General features: G+C 38.2%; 1 protein-coding gene across 1 annotated transcript in view; it reads left to right on the top strand.

Moving 5' to 3' along the window:
* LOC134793680 (actin-associated protein FAM107A) overlaps nucleotides 1–19,506 on the top strand; it is a 40,991-nt gene that overhangs the window by 7,879 nt on the left and 13,606 nt on the right. The window lies entirely within an intron of this gene.

The raw sequence follows: 19,506 nt of genomic DNA, 5'->3' as shown, positions 1-19,506 counted from the left end.
ATAAACTATAATATGATTGATATTTTGTAGTGATGTATTATTAGATTTATTTCCATAAGGTACCTTTTCGTAAATGTATGGAGCAAATACTGTTATTGTTATGTAAGTTTAAAGTGGCATAAGGGGTTAAATATAGTATTTAGTTGGGGTTTTAGGATTTATTTCATTTGAATGACAGAATTTCTTTCATATGTGCTCAGAAAAATTGATTGTGTGTCACATTAAAAGTAAAAATATTCAATTTTGTGATTTTATATGAAAAAGTCAGAAAATACATTTTCACCTCTAAATCGGTATTGTTTTTTGCTTAAACTGTCTGTCAGTGTCGTTTTCTAATAGATAAAATTTAAATCTTGAGAGCTCATTGCAATCAATCGTGAAAATGAAATAAAACTTTATTTTCAAGAGATTGGTTAGTATACACATAAATCAGTCGATATCAAAAGTTTCTATTTGCATTACAGAACAAGTCGCAATATTTTTTTAATCTCAGATATATAAGGCATTATTATTTGTAGTCAACTTTGTAACTTACTTCAGGAACATAGTTTTTTAGGCGGCTAAACTTAAAACTTCTCTATCGTAAAGTTGCTCATTTCACAACATTATTTAAAAAAAATCATATCTCTGTAACTACGCAACCTAGAAGGTTGATCTTTTGTGTTATCGATAGCTTATTTATTGTAGATTACTGGGGTATGCATAACTCCATACCCGCCATAAGGTACCTTTGACCGTGGGACGTCACATATACTCGTGTTATCGAATTCATTTGTTTAATCTCCTTTGATTTTTCTGCTAATTACGAGATTTGCGTTAACAGTGGTTTGTTACTAGGTTCTTAAACTACTTATGGTATCAGCGTAGGTAAGACTTAAATTTGTTGTAGTTATATGTACTTAACTTGCACAATGAGACGGATATTAAATTAGCTACTTACTGGCAGCTGGCAATCAACATTTGTCAATAGTACGCCAGAAACTACTTACCTAAATTAGTGTAGGTAGTGATGAAATCAAATAGGTATTATTAATGTCATTCTCATTGATGATGATAATAGTGATTTCACGGCATTATTTATTGTCTCGGTGTAGTTATTGTTATTAAAAAACCGGTCAAGTGCGAGTCGGATTCGCGTTGCAAGGGTTCCGCACATTATCCATTTTTCAATCATCAAAAACTAAGTAATTAAGTCCGACTCACGCTTGACTGCTGTCATCTATAGGTAAAGAACTATATTGTGTATTTATTTCAAAATTTTAGACCCGGTAGTTTCGGGGATAAAGGGGCGGAATGGTCGGACAGACAGACAGACAGACGGAACCCTAAAAACCAATAAACTGCGTGACAAGAGCATATTATCTGGGAATTAAAATTTCTGGAAATCTATATAAACGCTTTTCTCGGGCTTGATGGAAAGTTAACTGCGTGAGGAGACAATATCCGCAGTAATCCGCGCATTACCAACGACATCTTCTTATGAAAGTACGGAATTGTCTTACGACATGGCCATTACGAGTTTCTAACGAGAGCGGAGCAAACTAGTTAATCTAGAAAAAGGCAATTTTGTTACTCATCAAAGTAAGTAACAAAATTGCCTCAAACGCCTAATTTATTGTAGGTCGCTCGTAGGTAAATCGTAGTCCTTTAGTCGAAAAATGTAAACAAATCTTTGACGTCTGTACTAAGAATAAAACGCATTTCAGCGTGTTTTGTTATTTTCCTTGCTACAAATGGATTTTCTTCTGAACGCTTGGTTTTTATAAGCCTCTATTCCTTTTATTTATGCCGCTTCTTTCCATAATAGAGTCCCGTCTTTGTAATATTGCGTAATATGCAATAGGCGCGCTACGCTATGCGTATTAAATAGCAACACGCTTTTAGTAGTTTCTACGCCTTGTAAGATCACTGGGCTTAGACTGGAACTGCAAACTTGTTAAAAAGTGCATTCGCTATTGGATGCGACGCGTCGAAAGCGAAAGTGCAATCAAGTGCGGCGCGGAGCTTTGATCAGGCTGGACTAGAGAAAACTGGGAGCGTATGGCGTGTCTGAGTCAAGGGCTGGCATTCCAATAGCTTACAAAGCGCATGTCATTGACAAGCGATTGTCAGTGTAACCAATATAACCAGCTTCTTAACAACTGTTCGTAATCGGAGATCATACTTAATAAAGGTTTTCTTGAGACGAATGCTCGTCGGCGCTTGAATAGCGAAATAGGAATACGGGGCAAGAGCCTGCATTGTCTAGGCGCCGCGGACGTTAGTAGCCTATTGCCTAGGTATCCGCTTAAGTGTTTGTGGCTTTATTTGAGCTTAAATATGTTTGGTTTATCAATACTGCGATTCAAAGCATGTTCTGAATGTTCTAAAATACCATTTTCATTTAAAGATAACTGTTTTCAATATCAAGCTAGGTTTTGATTTTTATTAGGATATAGGCATAATTTTCACTTCGTTGCTATTACATATATGTTTTGAATCTTAAAGCCGGCAGCAACAGTATTAAATATAATGGTCGGCACTGCTGACGCGAGCGCTACTTGCCACGGGGGTAAGTACTTCACGAACACTTACATAATTTCAAGTGCGTTTTTCCGACACAAGACGGCCCTTGAGCACGATTTTCGGCCGAGTGTTACTCTGAACTTATTTTAGTCCATCCGGTGAAGGAAATCTGTCGACAGAAATGTTACCGAGGTTCAGGAACCGTTAATAGCCTTATTTTCTGTGAAACTGTTTTTTGCCGACGACAAAGTAGCATGATCGTTCGTAGAACGCTGGTCGTGTTGTAGCCGCGAGAAATCTCATTGATCTGTCGTGTTCTTGCGAATTGACATGACTGGAGATGATGATCTTCCTTCTTTTTTATCTTGGTCTAGTTTAGTAAAAAGTATGTTGAATTTGATTCCTACTTTTACTTAGCATATTATCATATTAACCATGATATAACGACGTAGAAGTATAGCCATAATTAAGGATGTCCACGTAGAACGCGTTAATCGCATCCCCTTGCATACTTCAGCCTTTTCACCCTCTTAGGTAGGTACCTAATGATTTCCAAGAAATCCAAGATAAAATGTATTATCATCAAGCTAGGACTCAAAACTACATCCTTACACACATATCATTAGGTATGCGTTAAGCAAAACAAGGCAATAGAAAGGAAAACAGGCAGAATCATTTTCGCATTGTATATTACATGTGTAATATTACAGTGCATTAAAAACGCACAATTGCTGACATTTAGTATTTTTACAAGCGACTCTTCTCAAGTTTAGTTTTGTTTAAAACTATTAGTTTATTTGGTATGACGTTTGAAAATTACGTGTGTTTATTATGCGAGCTGGGCGGGCGGGCAAGTAGGGCGAGACGCGAAAAGCTCCGTCTGCGGGGTCAACGCCCTCGCCCTGCCCGTGAACCGCCGAAGGGATGGCCTGCACTATCGATGTTTATACAACTATTATCGATATTGTTTACACGCCGTCGATAATGAGATTGGAATGAGATCGTCGAGATCGGTTTTCATTTGTTTTGTTTGCATGCCCGGAGGCAAAGCATGTTTTAATTATTCGCGCTTTGTAAACAGAAACTATTGAGTATTGATTTTTCCTATGTATTTAATTATACTAACAATGTTGTATCATTATCAAACTGCACAACGGGACTTAATAATGTTTGATAATGTTTAATAATCGTGAAAGTTTAAATCAGAATGTTGTATCAATCCAACAATTTGTATGTGTATCAACTGTTTAGATATACTTGCTAATGAGCATGAGCATGTGTGAAGAACGTCATGCATGGAAATTAAACGAAAGAGACTCAGCCCGATTCTGATTTTTATAAGAAATTAAAATCAGAAGCGCGCTCACAAGAATTTTGATTCGCCTCGGACAAACGGGCGTGTGAAGCCTCCTTATGATTCACCCGGGAAGTCTACTGACATATTTAACTATTCCTCGTAATAACTGACAGTTATTTTTTAATCCGACAAGCCGCCCCCGGCGTCACGCTATGGGAAAGCCACCCCGGAACAGAGGCGCCGGTACTGTACAGACAGCCTATAAACTCACAAAACATGTCTCAACTGTCACTGGTGTAACGTGACCCTGAGATTCATAACATCTATCCGTGACCGGACGTCAGACTTATACTGGTGACGTGGCTAAGTTTAAGCATTATAAACGGCAAGGTATCTGAATTACACCTGCCGTAACTACTCCACTACATGGTCACTGTTGCCTGGGGTTTCTGTAATTAAAAAGAAAGGCTTTTAAAATTGAAAATACATAATTACTTGTGTGAAGTTGGTAAACGACTACACTTTAAAACTTTGAATCATGTTACATTATTTAGACTTGATTATAAATATTGAAAATTGTTAATTAGAGGCGGGAAGCAATTAATAAGAAAAGAAAAGCTTAAACGTATGTACATAAAAGATTAGCGTAGCCTTAGCCTATTAGCGTAGAGATTTTAGATAAGATTATTATTTTTTGAGTAGAACATAATTCCAACTTTGGTTTTTAACTTAGAATTTGATTTGGTTAACTAAAAATATCTTAATACCTGACCTAACTCAAAAAGTAGAATACTCGATAAAAGCAGCACGTTACTAATAAATTACATTAATCTGATAGCTCGCGAAATGCATCTACTCCATCAAATTAACGTAAACGTAATATTGCTGTGCCCCAGATGTTGCTATTGCTTGCTCTTTCTTAATTTTTATCGTATTTAAGCGTTAGTCATATGTCCTATTGTAGGGAGTATATGTTTCGTAAGGTTCGGTCATGAGGATTCATTTTGGTATCTTGAAAGATAATACGAGAATAAATGTTTGTTTGATAAGATAACTGTGTTCTGTTTCTAGACATAATTCTTAAAAATGTTAACGGTCCACGTGTTAGATATTTTATACCGTAAAATGGGGTGAGTTGGGTGAAATTTGACTTTCAAACCTCGATAAAAAAAATTTTTTACATGTGAATACTGAATGGTGTATATGTCGCAGTCAAAAGTGTGAACTGGTCAAAATAACTTTTAACCGACAAAAACCGGCAAAACTACTTTTGACTGAGCATGTTGGTCAAAAGTAGTTTTACCTGAAAATCATTGGTTAATAGTAATTGTGACTGTTACTATCAGTCAAAAGTACTGGCAGAGATAGGTAGGTTAGGGTTATTTTTTTTTGCTACGCCCTAAAAACGAAACTGCTGCCAGAAAAATAGGTATGATTTACAGGGAAAACTACTTTTGACCAACATGCTCAGTCAAAAGCAGTTTTGCCTGTTTTTTCGGTTAAAAGTTCTTTTGACCAGTTCACACTTTTGACTGCAACAATATGTCGATAATAAGTGGTTCGGACGTTTGAATTTTAGTTTGTATTTTATTTTGGGTTTCCATTTCATAACTTTTACGATAAAGAGGAAAACCCACGTCACCCCGTAGTGCCTCGTATTTGGGGTGAGAGGGTTTTTCATACAAAGGTGATTTTGAAATTGTTGGATCGATTTTTATTATTATGAATATTACTATAGCTCCATTTTAAATTGGAATACATTATTTTTGTAGCAGTAGCCTTAAAAACCCACCTCACCCCCCTCTCAATCCTTCTCTCCCCATTCATAACCCATAGCTCCCCGCGAAACCTACTCACCCCGTTTTACGGTACTTATAAAATTGAGCAGTTGATGTATTGAGTTATTTGTATTGCTGAGTCAGTTAATAGTTAAGTATGTCCGTCTTCAAGTCGAGTCACTGATGATTAATGACGTGTTGACAAAATGCCTTTACGATATAGCGTGCACAATAAGGAAACTATTTTCAGTACTTTATGACTTCTGAAATATGATTCATATTGTATTAATTTAAACTAACACGATTTTCACTTACTATAAAATGAAACTAGACTTAATTTTATTATTTCAAGTGGAATTCACCAGTGATTACCACAAGTAAGGGTGATAAAAAGCTTTGTTCACGGAACACTTATGGGATCACTTCGGTCCTGTTTAATCATCGGATGTCGTGAGTCTTGTGTGTAGACAAGGTGACTACCCTAGCGTAAAAGTGAATAGAGTAAGACCAAGCTAAGTTGGCAGCGATTTTTATAGCCCAGAGTGTGTGCATGTGTTATTTTAAACGTCAAACTTCTATGAAATTATGACGTTTAAATAACACTTACACAGTCTGGGCTATCAAAATCGCTGCCATACCTACTACCTACATACTTAGCTTGGTCTAACTAATCAAGAGTATCAAGAATAAGTGCGGGTAGTTCGCAAAACCCGCGCAGCTAGAAGATGATGCCAGTCTGTCTGCGACCACGAACGTAATGTCACGGTCGAAACGTCTGGACAAATAATGAAAGTATGTGCACGTGATTAGGTAAATCTCGTTTTAGTTAATGATTCATATTCATAGACAAAACTACTCGTGATGAGTTAAACATATGTCGAGTTATTGACTTCGTTAAACTAAATTTACCTCTGAAATACATATCGTAATATAATATATCGTACTTATAAAATCTTAATATCTGGGAGACGTATAAAAACATATAAAAACTCAAAAATGCGCGTTTTCCCAGAGATACGAGTAAGACCTAGCTAGATCGATTTATCGCCCCCGAAAACCCCCATCATATAGCAAATTTCATCGAAATCGTTAGAGCCGTTTCCGGGATCCCCGAAATATATAAGAAATATACATATAAATAAATAAATAAACAAGAATTGCTCGTTTAAAGGTATTAGATTAGATTAGATAGATACAAATAAAAGTGAAGTGTAGGGTGTAAGTCCACGTGGCGTTTAGCGGTCAGCTCCTATTTTAGGTTGCGGTTCATAAACACTGTTTATGCATCTAGGTGGCTACGTGCGTAAGTGCATACATATACGTAGTTAGTAGGTACGTATCAGCAGGTACTTACCTACCGCAAACAAGGGGACGTACGCACAGTCACGGCTAAAAATATGTATGCACATTTTCACCTTATTCCCATGACACAAGGTGGAAAACTGTAACGTTGTCTATGACCGTGGCTTGACCGACATGGACGACAGGCGCCGTTTTTGTCTAGGACGGCAGTGGGCATGTCGTGCCATATTTGAACATAATATTGGGGTCGAAGCCATTCGTCTGGTAGTCCTCGTCAATCCTTACTGATTGACAAGTAAAACTACCGACGTACTATTTAGTACCTATAGTAAACGCTGTTAGAATTCCTAATGTCTCTACATATTCAGGATTAGTTTTAGAGATAATTAACAATCGCAATAATATAACATCGGCAACATTAATCCATGCTTAGACAAGAATGTGGAATTAGATAAAATATTTTCTCGACATTGTATTACATTTTAGCCTTATCAACTCATTAAACTGATAAAGATTGAATTATTACGATCCCGACTATCTGAGAGCGCCTGAATAGGTAGCGTGCGCGCCTAATAGTCTCCTATTTCAAATTAATCCTGACAGTGTTATGCAAATTACGTGTCCAGCGAGAGGGGTCATTATGTTTTTTAGGGGTCAATACTACTGTTTCTCTACGTGATGGAATCAGAAATGAGGAGATCCGTAGACGAACTAAAGTCACCGACATAGCCCACCGGATTAGCAAGCTGAAGTGGCAATGGGCAGGCCACATTGCACGCAGAGAAGATGGCCGATGGGGTCGAAAAGTGCTCGAGTGGAGACCACGGACTAGCAAGCGCAGCGTAGGACGTCCACCCACAAGATGGACAGACGATCTTGTTAAGGTCGCCGGAAGACGCTGGATGCGGGTCGCTTCCAACCGGCACGTATGGAGGTCCAAGGGGGAGGCCTATGTTCAGCAGTGGACGTCTTATGGCTGAGATGATGATGATGATGATGAATACTACTGTTATAAAACGCATTTTATTTTAAGAATAAAATCGTACTCTGCTTATTATAATTGGTAGAAAGCATCGCTTAAGAGGACTAAATTCAAAGCTTGTACCTACTATGGGTGCTAATAGGCTGCTAGCCCGTGCTAGGCGACGATATACATACTTATATAGATAAATACATACTTATATACATATACATAGAAACTTATATACATAGAAAACACCCATGACTCAAGAACAAATATTTGTGTACATCACACAAATAAATGCCCTTACCGGGATTCGAACCCAGGACCATCGACTTCATAGGAAGGGTCATTACCCACTAGGCCAGACCGGTCGTCGGTAAATAACTAGGTAAATACAAACTAACTTGATTGTTGCCCCAGTTTTCCCCCATATCGCTCCCTGCGGTTAGCTAAGTTCCTTAGCTAAATGTCCTCGCCGGAATGTTAACGAACTACGGTCAGCTGAGAATGACGTCAGGATTTATAAAATTTATTTGCATGCGACCTTCAATTTGTATAATTATATTGGCTTAAAATAACACGATTTTCTCTCATATTTAAAACAAAAACAGAACGTACTCGGTACTTAAACTGGTACCTAATCTCATCCAAACCAACCATAGAATTATACGGAACCACAATAACGTAATCCGAACTCGCTTTGGAGCAATTTTTTTATTGTATATCGGCCAGCGCATGACAATCAGTACTTTAATCAAAATTTTAAAGAGCACAGTTGTCTGTCACGTTAAATCTCTCCATAAAAAAGTAACATGATCTATGTATGTCTTTGGCTCTTGTTGCCTTTTCAAGTTGTGTGGAAGGATAGTGTACGGAGCCATCAAATGGGGACGTCCCCTTATCGCCCTCAACCCTTTACAGTCGCACCCCAGTTATTTTGAAACACTAGCGGCTAGTGATCTACATTTGCTATAGGTATTGCGATAGTATGGATCTATACTATAGTATAAATCACGGAATACAGTAAAAACACTCATACAAAGTGTACTTTATCCAAGGTCTTACGTGGAGGTAAAAAGCAGTATTGACTCTATATAGTTGAAAGATAAAATTACAACATTTCATTGTTTTAGAAGACATTTAGAATTCATATACCTTTTGGGAACCGAGTGTTTAGACAAAGTACTTAATTCTGCTGTTGTATTTTGTAATTAGCCTATTTTCTCGTTTTGTCGCTATTATTGCTTAATTAGGGTGTGATTAGGAGTGATAAGTAGAAGATTTTTGTAATAAAGTAATAAATATTACATTTCTAAATAAATTAATGTTCTAAATTCCAAAAAATGTCTACAAACATTTTATGTGACAGCTACTCTATATATTTTCCCCAGCCATAATAATGAACAGTTATAGGGATCATATTCAATGTTTATGATTAAGTATTTGAGAATCTGTCAGCTGTATGACAATTATGCGAAATACTTATTGTACGCCTTAGCCACTCTTGCACCATTTCACTAACCCGGGGTGAATCGGTTAAACCTGGAGTTACCTGGTTAGGCCCACGTGAGTCTTACCAGTACAATTTGACACTGGGTTAACGGTTTAGTCGGTTAACCCCGGGTTAGTGGGATGGTGCAAGTGGCGCTAAAGTATAATACTTGTATATTAGTCTACTCATATATTACCTATATCATCAAGAGAAATGTAAAACCACCATGCACATGACATGACACACAATGATTACATGACTTACAATGTGATAATTGTTAGTAATCCACTTTAAAACCTATTACTATTACAACGCCACACCTAACCTCAAACCCGCATTCATGAACTTAATGTATTTTTAATTCTACAATTAAAACAAAGAAACATGACCTAAATAGTAAAAGGCTGGTTCATTAATTTAAAACAATGATGTTCTATTAGTTCCATTGGTCCCATTAAGCTGTGCAGGCTTTCTCAGTGCATCTTTGGTCGAATTATTTGACCCCTAGTAAAGAGCCCACGGGAACGTATTTGAAATCATAACTGTCATCACGTTAACTGATCCGTACACCCGCATGAGGAAGTGGCTTATTGATTGAGCGAGAGCATCCACGGGGGATCGGCTTGACTCTAACGCTGATTGCGCACGTCATCACTATTGCCAAGCCGTTCTGAGCTGTTATTCTCCCTGCTTATTGGGTGCCAGCAACCGTTCGCTCCAGGCAAACCAGGGGATACACGTAACAGGAAGAAATATGCTTCATTGGATGGGCTGGTGGTAACATTCGCACATAATCATAATCACGCTATCCCAGGTGGTTTGTACGACATTTTCTATTCGTTAGAATTGAAGACTTTTACTTCTTAGTTCACGTCGCTTTTCGCTTACTAGAGAATTGATTGTAATAGAGAGGTAAAGTCTAAGAAAAATACGTTCCCCTTAGTCTGACATCCAAAACAGATGGCGCTGTACTGCGCCATGTTTTGCGGTCACTGAATTGCCAAACGAAAACTTTTGAGTCAGAATCAGAGTATTATTATCGCAACATGTATGGAGCTTTACAACGCCATCTCGTTTACCTGTCAAAGTCGAAGCACGAAATTGTCTCAGATTTTACGCATCTTGAAGGCGAATACTGCCTTAGCTTATTAATCTATTTGAATCATTTGCATGGACATATTTACTACCTAGTCGTTATGCAGTAGCTCATATCATATAGATTATAGAGTATTTCAAAAGTGTTCCCCAGCCATAATAAGTTACGAGCAATAAACATCCGACCCCAGCACACACGTGCCTAGGGAATTATAAGCCGAAGCAATAATTCGTCTCGTAACACTTTCTTCGTCTAGATATAAACTCACCGGTTTATTGTCTAATGGTCACGCCTGTTTAGAAATGTATAAACCAAAACTCTGGATTTAGACAGCAGCCTGTTAAATGATGCAACTATGGGTGCTTGTGATTACTATTTAGGTTATTCTTAGTAGTTATCATTGAGTGCTATACTGAGAAAAACCATTAGAAGTCCAAGTAATAATTTGTCTCGTAACACTTTCTTCGTCTAGAATAAACTCATCGCTTTATTGTCTTGTGGTCACTTCTGCTTCGAAGTATTTAAAGTCAAGCTCTGGATAATTTACGGAGCTTTTCAAATGACGCAACGTGCTTGCATGTGCTATTTGGTTTATTCCCAGATAAGTTACCACCTACTATTGGGGAAAACCAAAGCCACTAAGTGATAATCGCGGGAACTAACCCTATTGTATACTATCCTACAACATTTAGATTTTGTGCTATTACGTTACGGTTATCGGGTATGTATCAGACGATGTCACTATTATGTTTAAATGCAAATTTCGATGAAGTGCTACTTTAATTTTTATCTATTGTATAAGTTTTTTTATAGTATTGATTCTAGATGATGCTGGTGTAGTTGTGACGGAGGTTAGATACGGTCATGTCGTGTTTATAACACGTATCAATTAGGCGGGTAAGGCACATTGTGAAACCAAATAATGGTGGCTTGCGTAAATCCGAACATAAATCCCACTCGTTATTGTCGATTGCCGCAGACAGATAGAGCAATTCAATTAACACAGATTTCCTATTGTACGGCTTTTTAGTACAGTCGGCTTCGGTCACTGTGCTTTATAGTACTTTGTCGCAATAACGTGTAAAATGCCACGGCAGGTTAAATACACCAATTCACAAAACGACAAGGTGTTACATTGATTACTGATTTGGCCTACAGTACAATCGTGCGTGCTATGTCGCTGAATTCTTTTCACATAGTCACGAATGTCCTTTGGGAGCGTAATGCCCTACATTCAAAGGCATGTTTTTGTAACTAACAATAACATAAACAAAAAACATTTTTATTGTGTAGGTTCGCCACAATTGGCCTCCGGGGTCATATATTTTTTATCAAGGCGCGATCATAAAAGAAAGTAATGTAACAAACAAGCAAAACGTCGTCTAGTGACATTAGTGACAATAATATTCGTTTTCACGACGACTACGTTAGGTAGGTACTTTAACGATAAAAACAAAAACTTCTAAAAAGCTTTCAAATGCTTTCACGTAAAAGGTTTATTGAGTAGATGATTATAATTAAAGGGTGCCCAGCAATAAATCTGGTCGAGACAGGATAATGGACGTATAATCCCTCTTTTGTGTGTATGGAACTGGACATCGAGTGATGGCTTTTGTTATGAAATTTGGTGACTCTATGCTTTAATCGCTTTGAATATGAGTAGTTTTGTCTGCAAATCAACTAGTTTGTTTATTGCCAAGTAAAAAAACGGTCACATGGGGTCCTATGCGGTCACTGGTCCCTTGTTGAAAATACTGATGTCGATGGCCATACTGATAAAATCCATGTACTTAAGAACAACATGATCAATCTCCCCTTCGTTAACCACTTTATTTGCCTGTGCAGGAAAGATCATTAGTGATAAAACAATGGACTTTGCAAATGAATCCATTGTTTCATTTTTTGTTGTGCGATGCCATATTGTTCTCTGTTACTTTGAGTACACAGGCTTATTAGGTTGCTAAAGTAAACAAGCTAGCTTGTCACAATAGCATCGCAGTTTGTATTAGGCACGGCAATAAAAAGAGGAAATGTAGAGCTGGCGCAGAACCCGCAGCTCTCTGAATAGAGGGAATACGGCATAACAGCCTCAATACAGAAAACTGCGAGGAAAACTTGTAGGCAAAGTATTCAAAGGCATCGCCATCTCTTAAAGAGAGTCGAGTGCTCCACACTCCTGTTTCTACTTGAACATTTTCCCTTTGCCTCATACACACGGTGGAAATGGAAACGTGGAAAATAAAACCTAATAATTAAGCAAATTGAAAAGCCCAAGGCTTGAACACTTGGAATACCTATTTCCGGCGTTTAGCGGATTAACTCGGTAGATTTAACATGGCAACCTTCTGGTATGACGTCAATTGTTTTAGCAAACGAGCCAAAGCGACCTTGCGCAGGTAATAGCTGGATGAGCTAAATATATCCGTAGGTCAGGGGTCAGGCGATTGGCATCGATTTTTTAAATGAGCTGCGTGCAGATTGTATGCGTGCTGGCATGGCAATAACGACTGAATGCTTTTCTGCTAACGATATCGGAATGGTGATGAATGATTTCAATATCATAAATGGCCACTAGATTATTGCTTCAACTATATGTGAGCCATTATGGGTATCTCATATTGCTTCAGAAACTTCTTAGCGGTGAAAAGGTTATTTGTTACAAAGCTATTATGCCGTAATGTTGTGTATTAATTGTTGATATTGTTGAGAGGCGCCTCGCTTATCTGCAGAGAGCGAAACTTTGGTGCCGATGACAGATGTATGACGTCAAGCTAAATAGGTACTTACAGAGTGTTGTTATCTAGATTATAGATACTTAATCAAATAACAACTTATTAGCCTCTTTAGTTTACTGATATTGAAACTTGAGTTGAGAGTTTTTATACGTATAAAAACATAACTAACTGTCTACAAAGCAAAATTAGCGACGGCGATCTTAAAGGTGCCGCTCGTCTTCTTTTCACAAACGACGTGCTATCGCCAGATACTCCCGATACCCTCTCGGCCTTACGATCTAAACATCCCCCGGCTCCTTCAGTACCACACTCGTTTGCCCCACCTACAGCTGACCAGGCCTGCCTCCAAATCGAAGGCAAAGACGTTATTGACGCCATATTTTCTTTCAAAGCCGGTTCGGCGGCCGGCCTGGATGGGATCTCGCCCCAACATTTGAAAGATCTTATTTCTCATTCCGTGGGTGACGCAGGTGAGCAGCTTGTCTGTTCCCTTACTAAATTAATAAATTTTATGTTTTCAGGCAAAATTAACACTAATATCGTCCCGATTCTATACGGGGCAAACCTGATCGCCCTAACCAAAAAGGACGGAGGGGTGAGACCCATTGCGGTGGGGTCAACTTTACGACGTCTGGCTTCAAAAATTGCGGTTAGACACATTAGATCAAAATTACAATCCCTTTTTGAACCAATACAGCTAGGTTTCGGCACGAAAGGTGGGTGCGAGGCAGCCGTCCATGCCCTAAGGACCTACCTTTCACTCGATGATTGCGAAATTGTTGTCAAAATTGACGTTAAAAATGCTTTTAATTCGGTTAGTAGAGACACCTTGCTGACAGAAGTTAAGGACAAAATTCCGGAACTATACAATTACCTTTTCTTTTGCTATTCAGACTCATCTAAATTAATGTACAAGTCACATGAATTATCTTCCGAGGTTGGCTGTCAGCAGGGTGACCCTCTCGGGCCAGCAATTTTTAGTTTGGCTATAAATCCAATTATCAAAAATTTAAAATCAAAATTCAATGTGTGGTACTTAGATGACGGAACCCTAGGAGGTGACGTGAATACTGTACTCTCTGATTTGTCTTTTATTAAGAGTAGTTTCGAAAATATTGGTTTAGAGCTGAATTTCAGCAAATGCGAACTCTTTATTCAAAAATCTTCTTGTACTTTGACCAACTTACAACCCAAATTTGACGATCTGACTCCCAATATCAAATCAGTAGACAAGTATTCTCTTTGCCTCCTGGGTTCTCCTATATTCGAAGAATCTTTTCCCGATTATATTTCTAACTCCATAACTAAATTCAAAAGTCACACGGATCGCTTACTCGAAATTAGCCCTCATTATGCTCTTGTGATTCTTAAATTCTGCCTTTTTGTCCCTAAATTTACGTATGTGCTCCGCTGTTGTCCTTTCTGGAAACATCAAAATTTATTGTCGCCCATAGATGATTTGATCAAAATTAGTTTAGAGACGATTCTAAACATTCAGCTAAGTGAGCCTTCCTGGTCTCAAGCGTCCCTCCCCATTCGGTTTGGAGGTTTAGGAATTCGCAAAATTTCCAGTGTGGCTTCCCCAGCCTTTTTGGCGTCCACTCATAGCACGTCTGGTCTCATAGGAAATATCTTAAGGGCTTTGCCCACAAACTGTGAGATTGCGGGCTTTGAGGACGCCAAAAATGCTTTTAAAATTGCTTGCCCAGGCAAACAATTTCCAGACAACCCAAATTCACAAAGGAGTTGGGATAATGTTTACTGTGATTTAACTTACAATACTCTCCTAAACAACTGTACAGGTCCAGACCGCGCGAGGCTTTTGGCGGTCGGAGCCCGGGAAGCCGGTTACTGGCTACATGCCCATCCTTCGCCCAATACTGGTACTTTCTTGGATCCGGCCTCCCTTAGACTGGCGACTGGTTTGCGACTCGGGGTTTCGGTGTGTACGCCACACATATGCTCTTGTGGCACGGACGTGGACCGACTGGGACACCACGGATTATCTTGTCAAAAAAGTGCAGGCCGTTTTTCGAGACATGCGTCGCTTAATGACATAGTCCGTCGGTCTCTTGCCACCATCAATGTGCCTGCTCTTCTTGAGCCGACTGGCATTATCAGAGATGATGGCAAGAGGCCCGATGGAGTGTCCTTAGTTCCTTGGAGCTTGGGACGGATGTTGGTGTGGGATGCTACCTGCGTAGACACACTGGCACCGTCCCACCTCCAACGGACTACTGTAAAAGCGGGCGGAGCGGCGGAAAGCGCCGAAATTCTAAAACGTAACAAATATAAGAGCCTCGGTAGAGAGTACCATTTTGTACCATTTGGTGTTGAAACTCTAGGTCCATGGGGTCCCAGCGCGCATAAGTTGTTCGCAGAAATCGCGAAGCGTCTGGTTGACGTAACTGGTGACCGAAGAGCTGGCGGCTACCTCGCACAACGTATCAGCATTGCGATACAGCGAGGAAATGCCGCCAGCATCCTTGGTACAATGCCTCAAGGGCCTATTTTAGATTTAAGCTAGTTATTAATTTCGTTTAGTAGTACCACTGTATATATATTGTATGTAAATAAATGTATTATGATACTAACTGTCTTTGTCATGTTAAAAACAAGATTGTTGGAAATGACAACCAATTTCTGTTTACTTATTTTTTTATTAGTAAAATATAACCGAAATATTATTGTTTGAAGTCGCTATGGAGTCTATGCAGCCGTATTTGCAGAAATTTCCTTTTCAGATTGTAAAAAATTAAAAAATGTGAACAAAATTTAACTCATCAATAGAGAAACATTTGAAAACAATAAAGCATATTGAACGAGAAGGAGATCGTTTCGTATCGTTTTTTAATGTTTACATTATTTTTTTTTGTAAATTACCATTTTTATAAATAAACAATTATATATAATTATATTATCATTATTAAGAATCATTGAGGTGTTACAATGTTGTTTTATAAAACATCCTATATGCGACTTAACGTCATAATGACGTCATCGGCACCAAAGTTTCGCTCTCTGCTTATCTGTAAAGATAATCCTATAATGACTATACGAGCACTTAATCCTTAAATCAATTTCGATTTGAGCCATTTACGAAATCTCTCTTCTACTATACTATCAAGGACACCTAAAGCATCAGCCTCGCTCCTGAAATACATTGCCCAATCGAATTTTCCCGCGCAATTCAGCCAGGACCTTGAAAAGGACTTGCCCCTGTACGCAGGCGACGCGACCTTCACAGCCTGCTGGTTCAATAAACGGGTCCTTGAAACTACTACTACTATCGACCAGCCATGTTAATACTCTATGATAGTGAAGTTATTAGAAATTAATGGGGTTTCGATCTCCAATGATCGTGGACCTTATCTCTTCACTTTATCTATTATAAAATCAACCATTTCATTTGCATCCGCCATTCAACTTCATTAAAACCAAAAATCGCATCTTAGATTTTGACTTTTTTAATTAAATTAAGTACTTACCTTAAATATTTAAGTACCTATTAGTTGAAAATATTATCGTAACTTGTAAATTTCTTTAACATTAGATTGTACTTTAAATAAAGTTACATTAAGTATAGGTAAGTTTTACATGTTTTTTACGAAACATTGTAAAGCGCCTTAATGATAGTTTAAACCCGTAAATCGTCATTTAGCTTAAACTATCCCATTATTAGCAGCGTCTAAAGGTTATTAAGTGAAAATACCTTTATAGCTCTAAATATTTAGTTTGCTCGCGGCGCATTAAAGCAGGACGTTTAGGGGTAATTTCACAAGTAAATACTGACAACATCCGGTATGTGTAGTGTCCGTAAAGGTATAATATTTCCTGGATTACGGCCACATTAGCGGTTCGTGATAATGTCGCTACTCGCTACTAATCGTATCATGTAATAACCGCGCTAATGAGTTGTTAAACACTTGAAGCTAATTTCATCAACTTTTAACTAACAGATTTTCTACGTTTATGTAATTCCAAGGGGAAAGAAATGAACACTGTTTGAGGTCAAACATATTCTTATGGATAAGGTCATTTATCAATATGTTCATTTGGAGCAAGTCGACCGGACTGGAACAAAGCCGTCGCAGTTGAAGTTGCGTGCCTCTAATTAATATACTTACTCTCCTTGTATTTCTAAAGTAGGTGCACATACCTTATAAATTACCTTAGGTACCTATATTATATCTTTACGCTCATATTTATTTTTTATTGGTAACGGCTTGACGTCATTGAAATAATGTAAACGCACAAATCCCTCCGCCTGTTTAAAAGAGCACCATAAAATTTAAGCTGAGTTCATCGTCGCCATTAGACTAGGTAAATCTCCAACTCATAAAATCCATGTTATTAGAGAAGCTACGCACGTATTCAAGAGTTCTGTACTTAGAATGACATAACGCACAGCACACTTTATGGGTCCAGAACGCTGGGTCATCGCGGCAAACTGTGACAAAAGAAACATGCACGTAACGCCACGGTTCACTGTTTCGACGACTACCTCAGAATTAAGTAGGTCATGTACCAAACACAACACAGGTAATAAATAGATTGGGAAACAAAGATACCTGTAGAGGTACGGTAGCTATGAAATATATCTGTACATAAAGGGTGCCTAAATTCGTCTTGAAATGTATAAGAAACAATGGCGTAAAAGATAACTGAAAAAGGTCCGATACCCCAGGGTCACAGATATCGTAAAAAAATACAATTATTTTTATAGCAATATTGCAAAGTATCATAATTCTAAGATACTTACAGCCTTACAGCAACAAGTTATTATGTAGTTTCAGGCACCACTGACATCAGTCTTAACTTCTTAAGTCAGCTGCAAGATGGTTGACCTACATAGAAGTTTTTTTTGCAAGGGGGGACAACTATCTCTGAAGTTGACCGTACATACCTAAAATACCATTAGGTAGTGGTTGGTTTGGTACCTCTATAGCGGCGAATTAGACTACAAAATGACCTATAGCTAAAAGGCCGTCTTAAACGGTTAACACGGCAGTAGATAATATGTTATTTGATAACAAAATGCGACACGGAGGCAGTTAGCGTCGGCACATTATGTAAATTTGTCTTATGTCACACATAGGTAAGATGTAAGCTTACAATTTGACCTGCTTTGCTAGATTAAGGCCATTGCTTCGCACATTATTAATGAATACAAACATTCATACATCTAATTCGATATAGTCGTTATTGCCGAAGTTGCCGAATATCAGAAAAATCATAATAAACGAATGCCTAAATTTTTCACAAAATCGTAAATATTTTATCAGTTGTAATTTATTACCCAATTGCAAATTTTTTGTAATAAGCAAATAATTGTAATATACTTGTATTACGGTTTTAATAAGTTTAAAATTATCGTCTCTTGTTAGAGTTCCGAGGCCACAACGAGCTTATACTTTTTAAACTTGGTGCCCGCCCGGCACGAGCTCGTGAACAAAACGAATTTTAAAAGTTCATAACTCAGCCGTTTCCGTTTATCTAAAGTGCCAGAAATGAGGCCGTGGCTGCCCGCGATAACGAGCGGGAAAGAGTGGTGAAACACAATCATTGCACTGCAGGGGTTGCAATTGCAATTGTGTACCCGTGACGACTCGCTGTGTAATAATGCTCAGATTTCGAAGCGAGGCGCGGAAGTGTGGCCATGGCACGCTTTATTAGCCCGAGTTCACAGGAACCGCAATCATAGTCGAAACAAACGAGGTCACAACCCCGAGGAACCTATTTTCAACCTGTCAATAACAGCTCAAAACGACTTCTGATGTTACGCAAGGATGATAAACTATAGAAATGCTTGCCATGTATTTGCGTGAAGCAACCTAATGGATTTCTGCTTGTATTTTGGCCGAGCGCCAAGAGATATGTTCGCAAAAATCCTTTTAGAGTGGAGCATATGCGCAAAATATGTAGGTAACATAAGATGATGTCACTCTGTTACTCACATTATTAGCAAACGTCTTTGTGAACCGGTCTTACCTTTAAAAGGATATCTTATATATTTTTAATATACTTGTATTGTAAGGTCGAAGACTTTATGCATTCTTTCTCTGGTTTATGGCTCGGCAGGCGAATACCTTTTGAAACCTACGCATGAGGTCGGGGCGCATACTTGGAAGTCATGCATGTATGTGCATTAAATCAATAAGGAGCCTCAGTCGTAACCTCATTCGAGTATCATAGATTAGTGAAAGAATAACCTTTTGATTGATTGTTCCCTATTATAAATAAAACAATATAGAAAGCAAAGGTTTATAGGTTACGGTTTGCTTTCTATAGTTATTGTTTTATTTATTGCTAATATAGTACGTGTACATGCATAGTG

This window comes from Cydia splendana, chromosome 9, assembly GCF_910591565.1.
Source record: "Cydia splendana chromosome 9, ilCydSple1.2, whole genome shotgun sequence".
Lineage (NCBI taxonomy): Eukaryota > Metazoa > Arthropoda > Insecta > Lepidoptera > Tortricidae > Cydia > Cydia splendana.
This window is presented reverse-complemented; position numbering and strand designations above follow the sequence as displayed.